This window comes from Ambystoma mexicanum, chromosome 12 (genome assembly GCF_040938575.1).
Source record: "Ambystoma mexicanum isolate Mex_15411 chromosome 12, UKY_AmexF1_1, whole genome shotgun sequence".
Classification (NCBI taxonomy): Eukaryota; Metazoa; Chordata; class Amphibia; order Caudata; family Ambystomatidae; genus Ambystoma; species Ambystoma mexicanum.
In genome coordinates this window covers 1269338-1287323 of record NC_090936.1, presented here as the reverse complement: position 1 = coordinate 1287323, position 17986 = coordinate 1269338, and the positions used below count along the sequence as shown (strand labels likewise).

At 47.2% G+C, this 17986-nt stretch overlaps 1 protein-coding gene across 1 annotated transcript in view; it reads right to left on the bottom strand.

The window, feature by feature from the left end:
* Positions 1–17986, bottom strand: part of PROSER2 (proline and serine rich 2) — a 151921-nt gene that overhangs the window by 83065 nt on the left and 50870 nt on the right. The window lies entirely within an intron of this gene.

The window sequence follows — 17986 nt, the reverse complement described above, 5'->3', positions numbered from 1 at the left end:
CTAAAAAAAAAAACAATTGCTATTTTCCGCCTAGTCCCATTCATTTTCACATAGAGAAAGAGTCCAAATGTTATCAAGCCAAAGCACACAAACCACTGGAGGGAATTGGACCAAATAAGAAACAACTTGGGCACAAAGCGTTGACTTACATTTCCGGGACAGGTCTGGGGTTATCGGATTACTACATTTTAAAATGTGTAATTGGAAGAGGGTGCACCCTTCCTCCGAAAAAATATAGCCTCATCTCCCTTGGTACTTTGCAGCAGAGAGACTTTTCAGAAATGAGAATCTGGCATTTTTGTTTTCTCAATACATGAGATTACCGGGGTAATATTGGGGGATTGCAAAAACAAAAAGTTCAAAAAAGGCTATTTGGAGGAGGAAAAAGGTTGAAATTGCATCAGTCTAGAGGTGGAGAGAGGGAAAGCAGACATCATGTGAAGTTGGGGGTGGTGTTGGGAGCCAGTTACAGTTCCAACATTTTTAACATTATCAGAGGAATTTCATGAGATTACTGCGGTAATAACGCAAGATGCGCTCAGAAATTAAAATGCGTCACACGAAGCAAAGAGGGAAAAGGGCTAATGGCAGTGGGCCCAGGGAGGTAAAAATCAACTGACGTGGGTGGGGTGACCTAGGGAAAAGGACGTATGCACAATGGGAGCCCCTAGGAGGACTTTTTAATTTTCAAGCATTATTGCAGCGATTATAATGGTAATTATCGGGGGAATGGAAACTGAGAAAAAAATAAATAAATGAGGGGGCATAGGTTGAGATCAAATACACTGGCCAGGGGGAAATGGGTCTTTATGCCAGTGGCCCTGGTCAGTGGGCCCCAAAGAAACCTATCGGTGCAACATGTGCAGTGGCCAAAGGCCATGACAAGTGGGCCTGAAAGAAACATTATGTATTAAAATATACAGTAGGCACGGCTGAAGGCTGTGCTCACTGGCCAAGACCGAAGGCCATGGCTAGTGGGCCCCAAGGAAACCTATAGGTGGAACATGCAGTGGCCATGACCGATTTGGGATTGACAATGACAATCAAAATTAGAGGCTGGAACGATAGCTCAGTGAGTCAAGCGCTCGCTGCTGTGATCTGTGTGTGCTCTGCAGGTCCGAATCCCAGCAAGGCCAGCTCAGCTTTTCATCCTTACAAGGTTGATAAATGAGTACCAACTGCAATTGAGTGATATTATATGTATATGTGTTCTATGTAAAGCGATTAGGCGTAAGCGCTATATAAGATTCTAGGGTTCATTAACGGGGATGTCGAGTTAAGATGATTACCACATCTGCTGAATTTCATGGGTTCTGCTGTGTTAAATCTGATCACCTATCATATATACGCATATAAACACACACACACACACACACACACACACGTTTGGCAATCAGCAATGTACGCACGAGCCCTCCAAAACTGGACATTTTAGGAAAGATCAGTTAAAATAAAATAGTTATTTAGACAAAAAAAAAAAAAAAAAAAAAAAAAACACACCTTCGGCCTTCGTACCCATTTATTTTCCCATAGACAAAAAAGGGCAAACTTTGCCGGAGCGCATAGACAAAAACCGCTGGACAGAATTGGACCAGTTACAAAACAACTTGGACACAAAGCGTTAGTTCCAGAGGGGAGCAGTGGGGGGTGGTTGGGGTTATTCCATCCAGTACTTTTTAAAATATTTGACGACGGGTCTGCTCCTTTCTCACAAAATAATAGAGATATCTCCCATGGTGCTTTGCAGCAGAGAAGCTCTACAGAAATGAAATATCTGCCATCTTTTTTTCTGATGCAAGAGAAATTCACAAATATTCTGGGTAATATTTGTGGTTAACTGAAAACAAAAAGTTGAACAAATGCCATTTGGAAAAGGAAAACGGATGAAATGGTGTTAGGCAGAAACCTGTGCAGTTCCCTTGGGGACCACTGCAAAAGATTTAGGACTACAGGTATAGCAGTTACCCCCTCTTGGTAGCAGTCTGCACCACCCAGATTTACCTGGTAGCTGTGGCTGAGCAGTCAGACTTCCCTCAAGAAGAGTTAGGCAGTATGCAAAGTATACACAATAGGTACTCAAATACAATAGCACAAGCAAACACTGACCAGAGCTTGGTTTCAAAAGTATATAGTTATTTATTTATTAAACACACATAAGTTGAAATCACTCTAGCAAAATATAGTAAAAACACTTCAAACACAGTTATAATGAAAGCAGTTTCAACCCTTACTCCTATCTAGACAACTCTAGGTTAACACCACATAATTAAAACAGAGGTGAGCGCTTAACGTTAGATGACACTCTAGTAGGTTCAAGAAAGGGGTAAAACGAAACAGAAATGGGTTAAACACACCACTCTAAGGTCCAGAACACTTGCAATAGGCTCAAAGAAGCACAAAGTCACAGGTGAGCAAAAGTCACTAGGCAGGGCCCACTCTTAGAGTAGCCGGAGCGAAAATGTGCCCAAGATCACACTGTTATTAGGGATTCAAAGTCTTGCAAAGAGTTAGGAAGAGTTTAGGGTAGCTTAGAAAGTTTAGCCAGGGTGTTCCAGGCACTCCCAGGTTCGAAAGCCGGGGGCTAAATCTACCCCGTACAGTCGGTGGCAAGGGAAGCCAGGCGGAACACGGTACCTTAAGCGGAAAGGATCCTCCAGCGATGGCAGTTGTTCCAGGCAGTGGCAGCAAGGCTCGACGTCGGTCAGGGGAGAAGAGGTTCTCGCTGAAGAGCAGAAGAAGAAGGTCGTTGCACTGCCCGGGAAGAAACCAGCCGCGGAGTCCTCCGGTTAAAGGGTTGTACCGACTTTCGCGGTTAGGGGTAAAAGTGTGGTATTCCGGTTGCCGGGGTGCTTGGCACGGGCAAGGCGGTCACGAGATACCTCGAGAAGCGAAAAGAAGGTGAAAACTGGTTGTCCCCACCAGTCAAGGGAAGGAGCCACTCCGTTAAGAGTTCTCCTCGGTCGTCGGGAAAAGTGGTGAGGCGGTTCAGCAGGGCTCCACCGGGTGGTGTCGTCGAAGCAGGTCGGCTCAGCTCTTCCCTCGTCGGATTCTTGGTCCTGTGGCGACTTCTAAAGTTCCAGTCCCCAAAGCCCTGCTTTTATGCAGCAAACCCCCATTCACCCAGCCTAGCTGTCACTCAAACATGCTAAGTGGTGAGCCGGCCGGCTCACCACTTGGGCCAATCAGGACGGAGTGCGACTTGAGTTACCAAGGTAACTCAGTCCAGGGTGCCTAAATCCCCCTCCACCCCTCCTAAGTACCCCAGACAGAGTGGCACCACTTTGGAGGGCTTCTGTGGAGAAGCCCGCCAAAAGTGGAACAAAGGGCTCCACTTTGGGTCAGAGTTACAGAGGCGAACGCCAACGCCATTTTAGAATCAAGTTTTGGCAAAAAGTCCCAACCGGAGTTATAATAATAAATATATAAACCGGCGGTATGTTTAAGGCTACCGTAAATAAATAATTAAATGTGTTAGCCTAAAACAATGGGAAATCCCATAGGGAAATATTCGCGGTCGAATATAAAAAGTAGTTTCCACTGCCACCAGCCAAAACTCGATCAGGGGGGACGGAGACGTGCCCCCTCGACTAACAGACCCTGGGGCAATCGAATTGCCCCAGCCAGTACGTCCACAATATGATGGTTTGTACTGGTTCTGTTCAGGATTCAAGACTAGCAAAGTCTTTGGTGACTTTACATGCCCTGGGAGACAGTAGTCAGTCCCAGGGTATGGAGTCTATGTTGGGGAGTCCCTAGGACACCCCTGGGTCACGGCACAGAGGGTGCTGTGTAACCCACATCACAAAAATACATGAGGCCCTATGGAGTAAAAGACCCCATAGCCCATTCAACACAAGGTTTAACCAAGAAAACACACTTCAACATGTCCAAGAGTGAGGGTAAAAGAGTCTCACTCTTGGCAGGAGAAAAAAGAAACCCCAGAAATCCAGCAAAGCTGCTGGGGGACTCACTAGGTAGGGAAATTCAGCCTAAACAGAGAATTCTCCCTAACACTCGCCCCCCCCCAGACTAAGGGACAGGAGGATTTAATCCACTCCTGGATGAACCTCATACCTCTAGTCGATGATATACATCCTAGAGAGTCCATCAGCATTTTGATGGTGACACCCTGACCTGTGCTCAATGGTGAACTCAAAGGTTTTCTTCTGCAAGCTAACGGACCTACAGACCCTTTGAGGAACATCAGTCTTTTTGTTATAGGGGATCTGGTTGACCAGTCCCTCAGAAGTTGGTACAACTTCTGAACCTAGGTTAGGCTTTTTGAAGGGGTCCTTATAAAGGATTCCCTTAGATCTAGAGGGGCCTCCAAGGTTTCTCACCACCTCTCTTGTGGGAGCAGGTTGGGTCTTAGGCCTCTTGGTTGGAGGGGTTGGGGTTAGGCAATGTACCTGCTTCCCCTTCCTCTTAGATCTACCCTTACCTATTTTAGGAGTTTCCCCCCTAATATTAGGATTTGAGTTGGGGTCTTCAGTAGAAGGTCCAACAGTCTGAAGGTTTTTGGCCTTAGACTTTTCTTTTCTGGTTTTCCACCAGCACTGAGAATTACCAGTTCTCTCAGGTCCAGATAGGGGCCTAGTTGGTCTATCCACCTCTTCCTCAGAAGCAGGGGGAGTCAGAGACTCTGAGACTAGGGGAACAATGATGGAGCTTGGTTGGGGCTCCCATGTTCCTAGCATACTATCCTGAAAGGTGCCTGGGTCAGAGGTCAACTTACTAAACCCAAGGCTTGTAGTGGGGTTCTCAGTAGAGGGTCCCACAGGCTTAGAAGGGTCCTTCAAGGTAGCCTTTCTAGCCAATTTGGTTAAGTTCTGCTTCTCCATACTGGGAGGCCTGGGGGTATGTGACACTACTCCTAGAGTTCTTAGGTCATTCCCCAACAGGACCTTCCCAGGTACCTCAGTCTGAACACTGACACGGATCCTCACTGTCATGTTGTTACACTGAATGAGGGCTGGTAGAATAGGAACCATTTGGACAGGGCCTCCAGACATCTTAGTGGGACCTTTGGGTGCTTTGGCCACATCCTCAGGTTGAAAGAAGCTTTCATCCACTACTGTTCTGCTGGCCCCAGTGTCTCTCCTGGCAGGAGTATCCTGGCCATTGACAAGAACACTGTCCACATAATACACCTTAGAGTTAACAGGTAGGGAGTTATACACAACCCTATTCTGGGGACTAACCAGACCCATAGGCTCTAAGTTTACAGTTGCTTGAAGACCCAAGGGTTCTTCAGCAAAGAGTTCAAAGTGGGCACTAGCCATCTGTACTTCATCCTCAGGAGTGAAGGCTAAGGAGACTGTGCTGATCCCTGCAGGTTTACCCCTGCACTTGGGATCTCCTTTGATATGGTCAGTACCCTGACAGACATAGCATTGTCCAAATGCTCTCTGGAAGGGTGGCTTGTTCTGACCTCCTTCTGGCTTGTGGCCAGAAGGTACAGTAGCCTGAATAGGTTTCCCATGTGGCTTACCCTGGTTATTTTGTGGTTTGGGGCCCTCTTTGGGATAGGAATTATTAGAATTCGCTTTGGAGTCTGTTTTGGGCTGTTTCTCCCCATCCTTCTTCTGAGTGACCCCAGAATCCTTGTGAGTGGCCCTGTTGGCAACCCACAAGTCAGCAGCCTTAGCTAGTTTCCGGGAATCGAATTCCATGGAATCAGCCAAGTGTTGTCTGAGCTCAGGAGAGCAGGCATCATAAATAGTCTCCAACATAAACAAATTCTTCATACCTTCATAAGTGTTCACCTTGTAACCCTTAATCGATCCCTCTAAGTTTTTCAAACATTCACTCACCCAGGTAGCCCAAGGGGTACCATCATGCTTTTTGAGGCTCCTAAACCTCTTAAGATACTGGGAAGGGGTCTTCCCAAACCTAGCCATCAAAGCTAGTTTCACACATTCATAGTCCTTCTTATCCTCCTCCCCCATCTCCATCACCACATCAGTTGCAACAGGGGGAAGCCTAGAGAACAACCAGGTGAGTAAGTCATTTCCTGTGATGTTCTGGAGCCCATGATTATATTCAAACAGAGACAACCAATCCAACACATCCAACTTAGGCTCATACATACCAACCAATTCTTTAGGCATCCGGGGTCTTTTAGGACTGGAACTTCTAGAGGAGCCAGAGAGAGAAGCATTCTCAACAGATAATTTCTTCATTTCTAAGTCATACTTGAGCTCCATTTCCCTTAGCCTTAGTTCTTTGTCAGTTTGAGCATTAAGTTTCTTATACTCCAATTCTAGTTTCATTTTCTCCAGTTCAAAGTACTGAGGACTAAATGTGGGACCTGGTAAAGGTCCAGTAGGTACAGCAGGTAGAGCAGGCAGAGGCCTAGGGGGGACAGTCACAACAGCCTCACCCTCCTCTTCTGACTCTTCCTCAGAATCATCAACATTTTGCTCCATGTTAATTTCAATACTGTCATCTACAGTTGCTGGAGTGGTAGGTTCCTCTGAACCCTCACCCAGACTTTGGTTAGCTAACAATCTTTCAATCAGCTCCATTTTCTTGCCCTTAGTCAGGAGGTCTTTATGTTTACAGAGCACTCTTAAACAATCAGCAGTTTTGGCTGCAAGGGACTCTTGACTATAGCTTTCTATAACTGACATGTTAGAGGTTTACTTTTATAGTGCTAAGCTTTGTGGTTAGTTGCACTAAGGTATCTAAAGCACACTAAAATGTATACTTAATACAAATCCCACCGCTGTACACCAGTGTTAGGCAGAAACCTGTGCAGTTCCCTTGGGGACCACTGCAAAAGATTTAGGACTACAGGTATAGCAGTAAACCCACTTGGTAGCAGTCTGCACCACCCAGATTTACCTGGTAGCTGTGGCTGAGCAGTCAGACTTCCCTCAAGAAGAGTTAGGCAGTATGCAAAGTATACACAATAGGTACTCAAATACAATAGCACAAGCAAACACTGACCAGAGCTTGGTTTCAAAAGTATATAGTTATTTATTTATTAAACACACATAAGTTGAAATCACTCTAGCAAAATATAGTAAAAACACTTCAAACACAGTTATAATGAAAGCAGTTTCAACCCTTACTCCTATCTAGACAACTCTAGGTTAACACCACATAATTAAAACAGAGGTGAGCGCTTAACGTTAGATGACACTCTAGTAGGTTCAAGGAAGGGGTAAAACGAAACAGAAATGGGTTAAACACACCACTCTAAGGTCCAGAACACTTGCAATAGGCTCAAAGAAGCACAAAGTCACAGGTGAGCAAAAGTCACTAGGCAGGGCCCACTCTTAGAGTAGCCGGAGCGAAAATGTGCCCAGGATCACACTGTTATTAGGGATTCAAAGTCTTGCAAAGAGTTAGGAAGAGTTTAGGGTAGCTTAGAAAGTTTAGCCAGGGTGTTCCAGGCACTCCCAGGTTCGAAAGCCGGGGGCTAAATCTACCCCGTACAGTCGGTGGCAAGGGAAGCCAGGCGGAACACGGTACCTTAAGCGGAAAGGATCCTCCAGCGATGGCAGTTGTTCCAGGCAGTGGCAGCAAGGCTCGACGTCGGTCAGGGGAGAAGAGGTTCTCGCTGAAGAGCAGAAGAAGAAGGTCGTTGCACTGCCCGGGAAGAAACCAGCCGCGGAGTCCTCCGGTTAAAGGGTTGTACCGACTTTCGCGGTTAGGGGTAAAAGTGTGGTATTCCGGTTGCCGGGGTGCTTGGCACGGGCAAGGCGGTCACGAGATACCTCGAGAAGCGAAAAGAAGGTGAAAACTGGTTGTCCCCACCAGTCAAGGGAAGGAGCCACTCCGTTAAGAGTTCTCCTCGGTCGTCGGGAAAAGTGGTGAGGCGGTTCAGCAGGGCTCCACCGGGTGGTGTCGTCGAAGCAGGTCGGCTCAGCTCTTCCCTCGTCGGATTCTTGGTCCTGTGGCGACTTCTAAAGTTCCAGTCCCCAAAGCCCTGCTTTTATGCAGCAAACCCCCATTCACCCAGCCTAGCTGTCACTCCAAACATGCTAAGTGGTGAGCCGGCCGGCTCACCACTTGGGCCAATCAGGACGGAGTGCGACTTGAGTTACCAAGGTAACTCAGTCCAGGGTGCCTAAATCCCCCTCCACCCCTCCTAAGTACCCCAGACAGAGTGGCACCACTTTGGAGGGCTTCTGTGGAGAAGCCCGCCAAAAGTGGAACAAAGGGCTCCACTTTGGGTCAGAGTTACAGAGGCGAACGCCAACGCCATTTTAGAATCAAGTTTTGGCAAAAAGTCCCAACCGGAGTTATAATAATAAATATATAAACCGGCGGTATGTTTAAGGCTACCGTAAATAAATAATTAAATGTGTTAGCCTAAAACAATGGGAAATCCCATAGGGAAATATTCGCGGTCGAATATAAAAAGTAGTTTCCACTGCCACCAGCCAAAACTCGATCAGGGGGGACGGAGACGTGCCCCCTCGACTAACAGACCCTGGGGCAATCGAATTGCCCCAGCCAGTACGTCCACAATATGATGGTTTGTACTGGTTCTGTTCAGGATTCAAGACTAGCAAAGTCTTTGGTGACTTTACATGCCCTGGGAGACAGTAGTCAGTCCCAGGGTATGGAGTCTATGTTGGGGAGTCCCTAGGACACCCCTGGGTCACGGCACAGAGGGTGCTGTGTAACCCACATCACAAAAATACATGAGGCCCTATGGAGTAAAAGACCCCATAGCCCATTCAACACAAGGTTTAACCAAGAAAACACACTTCAACATGTCCAAGAGTGAGGGTAAAAGAGTCTCACTCTTGGCAGGAGAAAAAAGAAACCCCAGAAATCCAGCAAAGCTGCTGGGGGACTCACTAGGTAGGGAAATTCAGCCTAAACAGAGAATTCTCCCTAACAAATGGCATCAGGATAGAGGTGGGTAGGGGGAAGTGTGAAATTGGGGAGTTCGGGGCGAGGGGACAGGGACATTCTGGGGACCACGTTCAGAGCTCAAACGTTTTCGCAGATTTGAGGTTATTTCAGGATAGGGGTGGTTAGAGGGAAGTGTGCAATTGGGGAGTTTGCGGGGTGGAGGGGGAAGAGTCTGGGACCACGTTCAGAGCTCAAACGTTTTCGCAGATTTGAGGTTATTTTTGACAGTGTCACATGTAAAACAACTGCAAATATTTTCAAAATATTCTGGGTATTTGTAGTTCATTGCTGAAATAACCACGGTTATGGGAAAAAACTGTTTTTTTAAAGAGAGAGTTAAAATAGTGAGATTAATATAGTGAGGTGTGGGGTACCCCTTTGGGGCAGCATGTCAAGGGGTGCAATAGGGCCCCGGTCAGCGAGCATGAGGACTGTGCTCAGTGTCCAGGCCCGCAGCCCTTGCTAGAGGGCCCGAAAGACATGTATAGTAGGGGTGTCACAGTATTAGTTTTATGACGGTACGATAATCTTCTTGCCAAATGACGGTATATCATGGTTATCGCGGTATAGCAGGTGGAGTTAACAAATATTTTCTAAAAGGTCATAAACTGTCAGATTTATCATCACAAACAAAACCAGGCACCCAGGGCCAGAATTGGGCTTTTCAACATACTTTCCACTGAAATGCCACCACTTGCTTCCACCAAACACAAACACACTTGTGGAGAGGAGGAAGGGGGGGGAGCCCTGCTGCAACTGGCATTTAGGTTTTATGCTCCCCCACTGGCTACTGGTGAAGATGAACATGTTGCCATCTTGATAACCTGCATGCCACCGATCAATGGAGGCTGATGGTAGTATATATTCATATTCTCTCCCTCTCTCTCTCTCTCTCTCTCTCTCTCTCTCTCTCTCTCTCTCTCTCTCTCTCTCTAAAAGGTGTTCAGTAATCACAGACATGTTACCCTTTGCTATGGCAGCAGGGAATACCCACAGAGATGAGTGAATTTCGCAGTATGACTTATTATATGTAAATTCAATGATAGAACCAGGGAAATCCCCCATTGCCACATGTTTAGAGAACATGATCCATTATAAATATATAAATCCCAAAGCCGCCACCCCAAAGTAAACCCTTTTCCTTCTTGGCACTGTATTTATTCTTCCTATTGCTAACATATTGATTTTGTGTCAGGCACGTGTGGTTTATGGAATGGCATTAAAAACTGCTCCAACTGAAACTGCTTGGCAGATGGCACATCCAACAGTGCAAGACCAAGACTGCGCAGCACTTGCTTACTGCAGCCTTTCCAAATCAGATTGAAAAGCACACTTTACGGTATGAACGGTATAACGGTATAAACAATGTGACGGTTATTATTGTTCAATTAAGTGGTTGTCATGATCTCTGCTTCCAAAAGGCCAGGACTTACTCAACTCCCTTGGAAGCAGACCCATAACCCAGGTTCCGAGTGCCAGCCAGTCCCAATTGGGACCTTTTGGACCCTGTCCTGGCGCCAGCGGCGCCAGGCTCATAAATATGCCCAGTCCCAGCGCTGCAAGCGCCGGGCTCATAATGCTTGGGTGGATTTACCTGCAGCAGACCATGCTGCTTACTTACCTGCCAGTTGAACCCCTGATCCTCTTCTGTTTGGAACTACTTTTCCTGTTGGGTGGGACAGGAGCCACTCCCTAGGTTCAGAACACTGGAACTCTTCTGGAAAGCAGGAACTCTTTTCTTACCTAGGCGTGGCTGTGGAAGGAGACACCTAAGCACTACAGGAGGCTATTTAAACCACACCCGATGGATGAATCTTGCTTTGCGTTATTCTGCATCCTCTGCAGCAGAACGCTCATCGTGTCTTCTGCATCTGATCCTGGGCCTAAGGAAAAAGGCTTACCATCCTGAATCCAGTCTTCAGCAACATCTATAAAGACAAGAAAGAACAGGTTAGCACTACGGTCTTCAGTGACAGCGCATCTCTTACCTGGTCCATCGGCTGTCATCAACGCCTCGCACAGCATTCCTGCATCTGAAAGACAAAGGCTTACCTACTCTTCACGCGCTCCGGAGGTCATCGCACTGCATTCCGGCATCTGAAAGACAAAAGCTTACCAACTCTTCGCACGCTCCGGAGGCCTTCGGCGCTGCATCCCGCATCTGTAAGACAAAAGAAGGTGCGTTTAAAGACATTGGGTAACGTTCAATACTCACGTGCCATTACTCCATCCACGCCGAACTCAGTGGGCATTCCGGCATCCTTCAGCAGCTCCGAACTGGTACCTGCAAAATAAAAGGACAGTTAGTGCGCATCGTGAAGCAAGCAACAAGCGCTTACTTACGCGCTTCCAGGCGCTTCTATTCCGCATACGGGTCCATCCTCAACTCACTTCAGCCAGTCAACCGCCATCGCCGGAACCCTGCAAAATAAGAGACAGCATTACAAAAGACTTTTAAAGACATTTGAAATATTCGGAACTCACCGTTCGTGAAGTAAACGACGGACAGCAGTCCTCTGAAGTCAAGAGGCCTGCGCTACCTATCCAGTGAAGAAACTGGTTACAGCACCCTGCCCCGAGGCAGATGGAGAGCTCGGCGTTCACTTACCTAAGGTGAGAGCGTTAACCTTTGGGGTTCTACAGGAGAGGAGAAAAGGAAAGAGATAGGGACACCCCAATAACCCCAGTTCATTAATCCCATATTTTCTATCTGCAGACATCTTACTCTTCAAGTCAGGCATACAGTGCACAGAGGTCCAGCCCAAAGAGCCAACCGGGTGGTGCACATCACTTTTGAAGATACGGTAGTCGCCCAGTCAAGACCGGCGCCTCTGCGAGAATAAGGTGAGCGTTACAGTGGTTCAAGGTATCTATACCGTTATACCGTTACATCCCTAATGTATAGTGGCACAGAGTTAAGCTGGTCAGGACTTCTCACATCTGCTAAATTTCAAGGGTTTTGTTGCGTCAAATCTGTGCAACTTAAGCGCACTGTAACTAAGGTTTTTTCAGTGAATATTGGGAGAAAGGCATGGTTTCACAAGATGACACTGACACAAGTGATACAGTTTCAAAACCTTTATATTGCTGGTCAGTATGCAGTTAGACCTAACTTGACCTAGCTCTAAGGTGGGAATGTTCGCTAAAAGAAAGTAAGCTAAGGGAGGTCTACGTCTGTCAGTCCAAAATAAAATTCTCTCTGTGTCAAAACATATGCTTGCCCTCACCTATATGATAACAATGTGTAGGGGACTTTATAGTCTCAATAGTGTTCAAAGTAAACATAGGATATGATAGGTTATTTATAACACGCTTAATACCCAGAGGTTTCTAAGTGCGGACCCGGGGATTGAACCTGTGTTGATCCGTGTCGTCTTGTTCCAAGCCGAGGACGTTGCCCCCGAGCTATCCTCCCGAGACATTAACATAGGATGGCACTGGAGCTCTTCTGTAGCTCCCTTCCCCAAGTTTAAAGCACTCAGGCTCTCAAAGTTCAACAGGCTTTTCAGGATTCAAAAGTTCAAAGTATCTTATTTCTCACAACGAGTCTCTCAGGGTATCTAGTATATCCATCGAAAGTCTATCCATCGAATGCATTTTCATCGAGGGATTTGCAACGCAACAATATGCATAAGTTTGACAGGCAAAGGGTTAATTTTCTTTGGGTCGGTTTTAAAGGGTAGAAAAAAGGGTGTTGGGGGGGGGGGGGGGGGGGAACCACCCCCCGCCCATTAAAAAAATAAAAATGCATTCAATGGAAATGTCCCTCGATGCAAAAGATTCCGCCTCTCAGGCTTCCCTTGTCCAAGCTCAGACCCTTCTTGGCATCACAAAGTTCCTTGGGTTTCTACAGGTTCCCATTTCCTGGAATAAAATCTTCCATGACCATACACTTCACCGGACTTCTTAGACTTCCCTCGCCTAAGTTTCAAGCCCCTCTTTGATTTCACAATATTCACTCTCTTTAACTCAAATGTTCAACTTGTAAAACACAAAAGTTCCATAACAGTTCAATTAGCTTCTTTTGGGGTTCTCTTCCCCATTTCTCAACCTTCTCTGAGGTCAGGGTCTCACCACCTGCCCCTCATATATTCGTTACCAACTTGTCACAAAGTTCACACATGTATTTTGCTCATGTCTTCATGGTGGGGTCTATGCGGCCCTCCTCGATCAATCTCTTGCCTGCAGGCCACCCCAATGCTTTTCCAACACTCTTTGCTTTATGTCAATACTTTTCCTTTAGTTTGTGGAATTCTGCTCCCACTTCTTTTCTCATACAGCTCCCCGCTTTAGGATCTCTATTTCACTCCCACTTCGTGTCTGCGCACACCTCCCCCTCTTTGAAGGCACTTTTTTTACAGAGTATTTCGAGAACATTAAATCATACATGCAACCACTCTGCCCCTTTGTATCACACCACGCTCTCACTGTGCTTCACTCACCAGTTGCATTTTCTCTATCAATGTCTTTGCCATCTGAGGTTAGGGTCTCAGCGCCCGATCTTCAGACACTCCTGGGCTCCTTTCCTGGCCCAGGGGCATGAGTATTGCTGGCTATCAATTTCAAAAGAGATTAGCAAGCCTCCTGACACCCTTACATGGACTCACCTGGCTCCTTGTAACCACGGCTCCCACGCCACGCTTTCCTCTCATGCTTCACCTTGCAGACCCTCAGCGTCTCGTTGTCCCGCTCTCCTCCAACTGGTCCTGGGCAGCCACAGCTTCTCGCCTCCTCTCCCTATTCACTCATCTTGCCTTCCTGAGCTTGCTGCTTTTATGTCTGTGTCTGTCTATATATTTATTGAGCACCGAAAGCCTGTAGGCATCAGGGCGCTGCACAAAGAGACAAACAAGACAGACAAGTCTAGGGTGATAGAACAAAAGAGGAACCAAGGGAGAACAGTATCAGGTCTGCAGGAATCGTCTGGTTTTCCGATTTTTCCTAAAGATAGAATGATCTTTTTCTTTCCGTAGATATTCTGGCAAATCTTTCCAGGACTGGAAAGGAGCAATACGTGGGGTGGTCAGGCGATGGGACAGGGTGAAGAGCAGTGCGAGTCATTACGGGTAGACTTGGGGAAACACAACCTTTAGATTAGGCGGGGGGGGGCAATCTCTGCACCCTCTGGTGATGTCCCAAGCTCATCTTCTAGAAACATGAGGCGCTCAATGAAAGGAAAGCTACTGGTTACCTTAGTCCAGAGAGAGCTGCATTGATTACAGTGGAAAGGCACCGCGGCGGCCTTACTGCCCATGTGCTAGTCACACCTCCCGTCTACTCGACGCGGATTAAGCAAACTGGCGCAATCTGACCACCTTTGTGTCAACTTGGCGGCCAGCCACATAGTGTGTGTCACATAATGCTCGTCTGTTATGCCCTTTGTGATTGCTGGCGCAAGACCCCGCTACCAAGGAAGTGAGGGGAACACCGGGGAGAGAGTTCATCCATGGTTTGTTCTACTGAAGTCTAGTGCAATTGGGGAGTAGAAGGGGTGGGCCTATGACAAACATTGGCAAGCCAATAGTTTGGGCGTTTACTGAGGTGATTTGCATTTTCTATTAATAGATACTAGGGTGCAAAGTTGTAAAGGAGCGTTTAGAATGCCGTGAATTGACAACTGTGAATTGACCACCTCCAACTCGGCGCGTTATAAAATAGAAATTGAAATAAGTCCGAGATGTGTCTGAATCAATTTGGTTAGCTCGGTGGGCACTGTTCTTGCAGTAGTACGAAACTGTTCCGCTTGTGGTACGTACTATATTAATATTCATTGCACAATATATCATTTAGGCAGACACACGTTACCCTTTAGGCATCAGCACTGGAGTTCTGATGGTGGAAAAGAAGGTAGTGGGAAATGGAGGGGGTGGGGGAGGGTACTCTCTCTCCTAACTTCTTGTCTGCCCTTCCAGTCAGCAAGTGGCACCCCTCCCTTACTGTGCTACTCACAGCTTAACATGGTCTTCCCTCTTTTGCACCGGAGATCGCAATTAAAATTGGTTAAGCAGGGGCTAAACGCAGTCCACTGGCGAACAAGGATCCAACTTCCACAGAAGATGCAAACATTTTATCCGTAATGTATGGCCCCTTATGCTTTCAATGTCATACAGATAATGTCCTAATGTTTATTGTGCCAATAAGACCCGAGGCGGCGGGCCAATACTGCCCCAGGTAATGTCCCGGGGCCCCGAGTCACAGGCCCGAACGTAGCTAGGGCCTTATCGAGGCCCTGGGGGCATTACCTTGGGCGGTATTGGCCCGCCACCGAGGGTCTTATAGCCATTAGTACCCCGGCGCGTTAGACCGGGGTACTAATGGCATTTTTTTCTGTTCCGAAACGCAAAAAAAAGAAAAAGAAAAAAAAAAGTCAAATTAAATGGCCACCGGTAAAGGGAAAACGTAGTCCATTTTCCCTTTCAATGGTGGCCATCGGGACGTGCTGGGAACATAAGTGTTCCCAGCGCGTTCGCTCTCGAGAAAAAGAAAAAAGAAGGTAAGTGGGATTGGGAGGGTGGGAAGGGAGGGCATAGTTTGCAGGGGAGGAGGGTGGAAGGGGAAAAAAAAAAAAAAAAGAAACTTACCCGAGTCCCAGGCGGGGGTCGAAGGCAGCCTCCAGCCTTGGGGAGGCTCGGAGCGGGGGATTGCCCCGTTTCGAGCCTCCTCATTGGCTAAGGGGCTGCCACGCACCCCGCCGGGAACAAACACAGGCGGCGTATGACGGTGAGAATCAGAAAGTACCCGGCACGCGAGGGACGCTCGTACATCCACGGGAATACTGTGTAGTATGGCTCGCAAAAGAGCCAATCCACGTGTAGTATTTCCTGTGGACAGCGCGTGCCAGGTACTTATTATAGATTGTCCCAAATGCACAGAGTTCAATTCACATGGGTGTGTTTGTTTGGCATCAGGTGGCCTCAGGAGCCCAAAGTAGGTAACCCTGCTCTATCTTGCTGGTGGGCGAGTTTCTAGGTGTTTTGTGTCAAGAGGAACCTTGTGTACTCATAGTGTTAGGCTGCACTGTCTGGGGCCTGTGGATTGTGAGACAGTTGTAGAGGTCGAGGGGTGTTAAGAAGCCATGTGTGAGTGGCTTGTTTTTTTTTAGTGTGTCTGAGTGTAGAACTTGAGTAGTCAGTGGGTAGGGTTTACAAAGTCTCTGACAGTGAGCTTCTGGGGGAAGGAGAGGAAAGGAAGAATACATCTGAGGAGGTGCAGCTGGTAGTCTGACTTCTTAGAGACGTCAGAGATGTGAGGAGAGAAGGAGAGTGTGGAGTCGAAGATGACCCCAAGGTTTTTAGCCTTGCAGGTGGGCCAAGAGAGGCCGGCCAGAGAGCTACAGGAAAGGAGGGAGCGGGTGTGCCGATGAGGAGAATCTCAGTCTTACTGGCATTAAGGGAGAGGTCATTGGCGGTACACCACTCCTGGATAGCAGACAGACAGTCAGAGATGAGGGAAGGAGAAGAGGTGGCTGAAGGAAGCCTGAAAATGAGCTGAGTGTCATCCGCATAGCACTGAAAGTTGGGGCAGAGAGCGGCAATGAACGTGCCTGTAGAACACGTGGCAGCAAAGGGCCAGGTATGTTCGCCTTGCAGTGATCTGCTACAACTCCCATGAACCCTCATCATTGACTTTGGTTACCAAGGCCAATGGGAGTTGTAGTCCAAAACATCTGGCGAGCCAAAGTTTTGCAGAATCCATAATTTGAGTCATCTGATTTGGAATTAACAGTACAACATTTTTCCTCACTAGGCATTGCCTCTTTTAGGTTCAAAGAGGAATGCGTGCATATGTTTAAAAAGACAACAAACTACTGTCACTATTCCATCCCAGGCACAGTATTGTTGCCCTATTCTAGAAGCAATGCAGTACCTGCCATAACACGCGGCGCCTGCACTGCGACTGTTCTATAGTTGAATAGCCAGTACTATTTTACAGCATATTGCGGGTTCTAGGGCCGGGTGCCGCCGTGGAAGGCATAGGTGTGCGTGCGTAACCCGCATTGCTGACTTTGTGTGCACAATGCACATAACATAAGCACATCATGTAATGTGCATTTACAGGGCACAACAGTACAACTCGAAATGAAGACAGTGTGCCTGGAGCATCTGGCACCTAGAAACCCTTGTGTGCAGGTGCCTTATAAATGCCATATCATATCATACTTTGTAATGCACTTGTGTATTTGCCTACGTAATGCAGATAGACCCCAATTCCTGGTCTTAAAGTGTCACATTTATAAAGCGCATCCTAACTTACAAGTGACATGAATTACTTAAGATATGTAAAAAAACTAAGAACTAAATAACATGGCAAAAAAGCAGGAACGCATTGAGGGAACCTAAAAAAAAAAAAACAGATTAAGGAAGAAGCACCTGGTAAATTAGTTAAAAAAAAAAAAAAAAATCCTCGACTGCCACTTTTTCGAAATACAAAGTCTACCAGTGCAAAATATCCGAAGCCTCGCTGGGTTCCACATTTCTGTGCAGGGTCATGAGACTCCCAGGATCAGCGCTGTACGTTACAGCCTCGCCCTATACTAGTGGGTAGGCTCCCCAGAGCCTAGCGGGGGCATCCCATTGCTGCGCCTCCCCCGCCAAACACCCCATTTTGTTTGTCACATTCATACACCCCCCCCCCCAAATCAAGGAGTTATCTTACAGGCGATCCGTTTATCCACCACACCACAGGTTCTTCTACGCCGGGTGTGGCTTCTTAAGTACGCCCCCCACCGTCCGTGTCCGGAGGACCCTTCCGGTTGAGCCCGGCCCTCCCTACCGGTTTTCTCTCTACTCATGGCCATTTCTTGTTTACATTTCTGAACATCTTCCCCAGGCACCTTTTTCGGTGTCCTTATTCACAGTACACATTCCCCAGACACTTTTTTCAGTGTCCTTATTCACAGTACACATTCCCCAGACACTTTTTTCAGTGTCCTTATTAACAATACACATTTCCCAGACACTTTTTTCGGTGTCCTTAATCACAGTACACATTTCTTCTACTCTGTGCTCCCATTCCCTTTTCCGTACCTACTCTTCCTTTGTTACGTTCCTGGTCCCTTGTTCTACCGGTCAAACCAACCTTCTAATTCTAGCGCCGAGTGATCCCTGCTTCC